At 37.3% G+C, this 6221-nt stretch overlaps 1 protein-coding gene across 1 annotated transcript in view; it reads right to left on the minus strand.

Moving 5' to 3' along the window:
- The window catches only part of LOC129239632 (uncharacterized), a 34170-nt gene extending 30603 nt beyond the window's left edge, over positions 1 to 3567 (minus strand). Inside the window, exon 1 of the transcript XR_008581873.1 lies at positions 3335 to 3567. The gene's annotated coding sequence lies outside the window, so the exon portion shown is untranslated. The remainder of the gene's footprint in view (positions 1 to 3334) is intronic.
- Between the last annotated feature and the right edge of the window lie 2654 nt (positions 3568 to 6221).

A 6221-nucleotide genomic window follows, 5' to 3' on the forward strand; every position in this document is an offset into this window, starting at 1 on the left:
TTCGTTTGCTGCTCGTCAACTTCATTAACGATGCCCTTTGTTTGGCCAAACATCGACCAGCGGCTTGTAAGGATGGGAAGTTGTCTAACGAAGCTAAAAGTGGAACACTCTTCAAAGGAAGATGCTCTAAATTATTTGCAATAATTGCATTGCGGCATTTTTAGTGTATTCTCTGTGTATTTGTGTGTGTGAATTGATTGCAATTGCATTCCGCTGTCTTGCAATCACCAGAAAATGTTCCTCTATTCCAGTACAACTCGTCTGTAGAGGGTCCTTGAATGTATTCGAGATTTGATTACGTTCACATAGTTTTCTTTTTAAGTATTTGTCTTACTATTTGTCTCAGTACAGCCTCTGCTGTGATTTACGCTTGGCAGACACTCAACCTCTGCTAGACTGGCACAGCCTGGCAGTTGCACGACTCTTTAGTGCGAAAAGTTACGAGCACAAACATGACATTCAGATGCACAATAGGATATTATCTGTACTGTGAGCTGTTAGAAGTGAAAACACTGGTAGGCCACCGAAGGAAAGAGGAAACAAATCGAATTGTTATTCTCAAAATAATGGTTTTCCCTTTTGAAAAGCAACAATAACAGAAATACCTATAAACTAAATAAATGTTTTTAATTGATGGAAGTTAGTGAGAAATCTGGCCAAAATTGCTGGACAAAGTGGTAGTTATTTCCTTGCTTCCGCCAAGGGCAATGGGATAAATTATGAAAGCATCCGCTGCAGACTTGACTGCTGTTACGCTGGATTGCTAGCAGTCTCGGACACACGCGCATATAAATACAAGGTGGCGCAAAATTAATCACGCTATCGGAAGATTTATATTATAATTTTAGCAAATTTTGGCGTACGTCAATCAGTACACAAACAGACCAGCAGCGGAACCCGCAAAGGTCAAAATAAAGATTTCCAACACTCAATATCGTTTTTTTATTTGTTGTTATGAGTGATAACAGCATTTCGGCGCCCATATTAATATTTAGAAAAAACTTCGCTCGATATGTGGCAACCAACAGTATTTTTAAGTTATTTTAAGTACTTTTTTCCATAAAATATTCACGCAAAATAGCTCGGTACGTTCTTCTAAGTACGAATACATATAAAAGCAACTGAGTTGTCAACGATAACGAAAACGTATGACGCAAATACACGTTCTTCATACAGGATAAATAAGGATTTCGCCGCAATAGAAAATATACGCCACAATTTCACTAATTGGCATTGCAGTTAGGACGAATTGAGCAATTTAAACGCAACAAATTTAAATCTAAAAAAATAATAATACAGTAGTAACGGGTGATTTTTTAGCTATTCTCTTCTTAAACAGTTGGTTTAAACTGCTGACGCACGTTTCGTGTTTTTTTTTCACTGTCAAACACCTTCAGTTTGGTCTATAATTTAACCATGAATCGTCTTACAAACGAACAACGCTTGCAAATCATTGAATTTTATTATAGAAATGCTTGTTCTGTTAAGACAGTTTATCGCGCGCTTCTTCCATTTTATGGTCAGTTTAATCGACCCACTGAAGCGGCTATTCGAGCTATTGTGACTAAATTTAGAACCAAATTTACATTATTGGACATCAAACCACCAACACGTTTACGTACAGTGCGAACTGAAGAAAATATTGCAGCTGTATCGGCCAGTGTTAATGATGACCATTAATTATCGATTCGTCGCCGTTCGCAGCAATTGGGTCTCTGTTACCCAACAACGTGGAAAATTTTGCGAAAGGATTTAGGTGTGAAGCTTTTCAAAATACAGCTGGTGCAAGAATTGAAGCCGAACGACCTACCGCATCGCAGAATTTTTGGTGAATGGGCTCTTGGAAAGTTGGCCGAAGATCCACTTTTTTATCGAAAAATTGTGTTCAGCGACGAAGCTCATTTCTGGATCAATGGGTACGTAAATAAGCAGAATTGTCGATTTTGGAGGGAAGATCAGCCAGAAGAATTGCAAGAGCTACGAATGTATAGAGAAAAGGTCACAGTTTGTTGCGGTTTATGGGTTGGAGGTATCATTGGACCGTACTTCTTCAAAGATGCTGCGAATAGTAACGTAAGTGTTAATGGTGAGCGCTACCGTCAAATGATATCCAACTTTTTTTTGGCCAAAATGCAAAAGCTTGACTTGCATGACATGTGGTTTCACCAAGACGGTGCCACATGCCACACAGCACGCGTAACAATGGACTTGTTTAGAGGCGAGTTCGGTGAACATTTTATTTCCCGTTCGGGACCTGTCAATTGGCCACCCAGATCGTGCGATATAACGCCTTTAGATTATTTTTTGTGGGGCTATGTTAAAGCTCATGTCTATTCAGAGAAGCCTGCTGCAATTAACGCATTAGAAGACAATATTAAAGCATTTGTATGTGAGATACCGGCCAAAACATTGGAAATAGTATGCTAAAATTGGACTAAGCGGACGGACCATTTGAAGCGCAGTCGCGGTCAACATTTGCATGAAATAATCTTCAAACATTAAATTAATATATATGGACTGTACTATCGATTTAAAAAAAAATTTCATGAATTTTTCTGAATTTTAAGTGTGGTTTTGTGAAAAACTTTTCTATAGCTCTTAAAAAATCACCCTTTACTTAAAAGTAGGAAAATGACAGAAAATTAATATAAAATTACGAGACTCGTTTGTAAATATTGGAACCTAAAAAATAGTTGGTCATAGTCATAGTTAGAATTAAAAAATATTATTAACTATTTTAAATGGTATATCCTCTATGCCTCGCTTCCACTGAGCCAAAATACAAAAAAAAGGGGAAGGTCTAATACGAAATAGATATTTCCGCGTCAATTGAGCCAAAGTTAAATAAGGTAGGTTACAAAATAAATACAAAAAATCGGGCTGTTACGCTTGAAACTCATTACTCAGGGTTTCTCAGCGCCATTGGATATGAATTTGAAGTAAATTTTTCGAAATTCATTATGGCGGAGGTATTTTTTTAAATTCACTTGAAACTCGTTGCTCTGAGGTTTTTGTGGTCGCTGAATGCAAATTAGAAATTAGAATACGAAAATACGAAATAGACAAAAATATTTCTGTGTTAGTTAGTTATAACTAATTTTGTAAAAATTTAATTTCTAGCGATTTTTGATAAAAGCAAATAATTTTTTCTCTCATCTCATTTTTCGGGCACACGGCATTCAAAAGGTTTTTTTTTTTAAACCCAAATTTTCCACCCATAGAAACATTTTTTTTCGCAACCAATTTCGCCCCTGTATGCAAAATCAACGCACTTTTTGTTGTCCGTAAATCAGTTATTTGCAAAAGTAAATAAAATATTAAAATGATAACTTACAAAACCTAAATACAACTAAAACAGCAGCGAACAACGAGCACGCACGCACCATTTCCCATTCAATTCGCTTGCTAATTAATCATTTCCGCACTCAAATTTTCATTGCGCATTGAAGCCGCTCTGCATCGGCACATTTTCAAAGGATATTCAAACACAAAGCACAAAACACGCAAAATACACGAAAAAAAACTCTCCGTTAGTTTTATATTTGTAGTCGAAACTATTGTAATGGCTTGCTGCGACAAAAACAAAAAATAAATATGTAGATAAAAAAATACTCTACTGATACTGCGCAAAGCCGAAAGGATAACTAATCAAAATCACATTACTCATTGTTCGACATTTCTGCCGCACTACTTTTGGCAAAAACTAATCCTTTTTAGCGCTCTAATGCATAGCTGTGGTGGCGAGAAAAAAGGGTGAAAGTGAATGGTTCACCACAATTCGCAACACCGTTTAATAGTTTACACAGAAATGAAATGTATTTGGGCATCGTGTGAATTTGTTGAGATTTTTCAACGCTGAAAACGTCATTAAGAACTATAAATATGCGATAAATCAAAAGCAATATTTAGAAAAGGAAAAAAAAGAAGAGTTTATGGGATATTTTATATAAAACTAGCTAACCCGGCAGACTTCGTACTGCCTCAATCGATAAATAAAATACCTAAACTTTTGTATAAAATAATTTTAAAACAAACAAAATGAATCCGTATTTAATAAAAAAAGCATATTTTGAATTAAGCATGAAGTTGTATTATTATTTTCGACACATCATATTGCTTAATTATAAAATGGAGTTTTCCTGAGATATGGCTATTTATATGGTTTAAATTTGATATTGACAGACACACACTGCTATGATACAGTTTGTTAATCAATTTATAGCTTTCTGATAAACTATATTTTTTGTTTTGTTTTGTGGTGCGTAAATAAACAAAGAAGACGGTTTTCCGACACGCGAACACGCGACGTATAATTGTCCATGCGCGAAACAGGGAAACCCCAAGTTGATGGGGCAAACTTCTAACGACTGACCTTGCGATTTATTTATGGTCATCGCAAAGGCCAGACGTACTGGAAATTGTAAGCGTTTAAAATCGAATGGTAAATCCGTTGGAATCATCGGTATCCGCGGGATCAAGACATCCTCTACTTTGTATTTTCCTTTTACGATTGTTGCCTCAATGACGTTATTCATCAGCTTTTTCAGAGCCAGTCTTGTTCCATTGCACAGTCGAGGTTGATTAATGTTACGCAGCATGATGACAACTGACGCTATTTTTAACTGCAAATTTTGAGGAAGCAATCCTGACAATTCCAGTGAATTTAAAAACTCCGAGGGATAGTTTATTACGTCATCCTGGTTCATAACGGTGTCGACTGTTTTCAAGGAAACCAACTGTCCTGGAAGAAAATTCTGAATGGTCGCATTGAGATCCTCGGCATCTTTATTTTTCGCTGCCAATATTGCTCGTTCACCCAGCCAATTATGGTTATTGAACTTTTGCGCTATATCTGGGAAAGCACGCTGAATAAGCTCCTCTTTTGAGTCTGTGTTTTGACAGAAATCTGTGGGTAACGTGATGAATCCAGTCGAGGTGTCCACTGCAACTTTATTATTTCCAATGTCTAACAACTGCTTCCCAAACACATTCGCAGTTTCATTTGCTGCAAAAATACTCTCATGTTAGTTGTTAATTGGAGTGTCTTTACATACTGCCACAATGATGATGATTTTAGGCATGCATTTAGTTCATCAGCTAACAGTTGTTCGGCGAATTACTGGAAGAGTCTGACGAAAATCACCTGACAACAGTATCATGGCCCCACGAAAAATATTTTGGTTGTCACGAAGATCTTTCAACGTTCTGTCCAGTGCTTCTAGTGACCTCTTATGGGCCATGCATTCATCCCAAACAATCAATTTGCATACCTGTAGGATCTTGGCCATTCCGCTATTTGTGGCAATGTTGCAATTGGTGTTTCGGTGATTTGCATGTTTAATGGTAATTTCAAGGCAGAATGTGCAGTTCGCCCGCCTTCTAGCAGAGTCGCAGCTATTCCAGATTAAGCCAACGGTAGAGCAACATCATTTCGCGATCTGATCCTCGCCAAAAGCAATGAAATTAAGAACGTTTTTCCGGTTCCGGGAGCATCAAGGAAATAAATTCCACCAGATCCACTGTTCACAGCTTCTATCAAAATGTTGTACGCAATTTTTTGTTCTTGATTTAATTGTGGACCATTTGTACGAACTGTTTCGGCAAATGCTTCAATGTCGTACTGTTGTTCTCTTTGCAACTCATGGTTTAATGCATCGTGCATATGACGATTTGGTGCTGTCATTCCCAAACACGACAATACTTTATTTGCCATCAATAAACACATATCTTCTATCATGATCAATGTCTCATTATAAATTTCTGCAGTCATTTGAAGTGTAGGATTCAAAGTTTGACGGCGCACACGATGTAAAACATCCTCAGACATGCCATCTCTATACTTAACCCACAAATCTTTTGGATTCGAGGGGAGACATGTCGATATGATAATCGCAAACAATGTACAAATTTGATGCGGCGATGAAGATATTACGGAATCCTTGAGCGTATGATCCCAGTGCGTATCGTTCTCAAGTAAATGCAATAGTTGACATGCCTCACGGTAAGTCGCACACAGCTGTCCATTAACTGTTCTCAGTTGTTCAAACGATATCGAACCACGAACATTCACCAACAACAACCGCAAATAATAACATTCATCGTTATTTGAATTTACTGTGTAGATGCGACCCAGAGCGTCTGAAGAAATACATTTGGATGTCCTTCAACAGGTGTTCCTTGTTTTCGACGCTGAAACGATTTCGATGATGTTTTCCAGGTGT

This window comes from Anastrepha obliqua, chromosome 2 (assembly GCF_027943255.1).
Source record: "Anastrepha obliqua isolate idAnaObli1 chromosome 2, idAnaObli1_1.0, whole genome shotgun sequence".
Lineage (NCBI taxonomy): Eukaryota > Metazoa > Arthropoda > Insecta > Diptera > Tephritidae > Anastrepha > Anastrepha obliqua.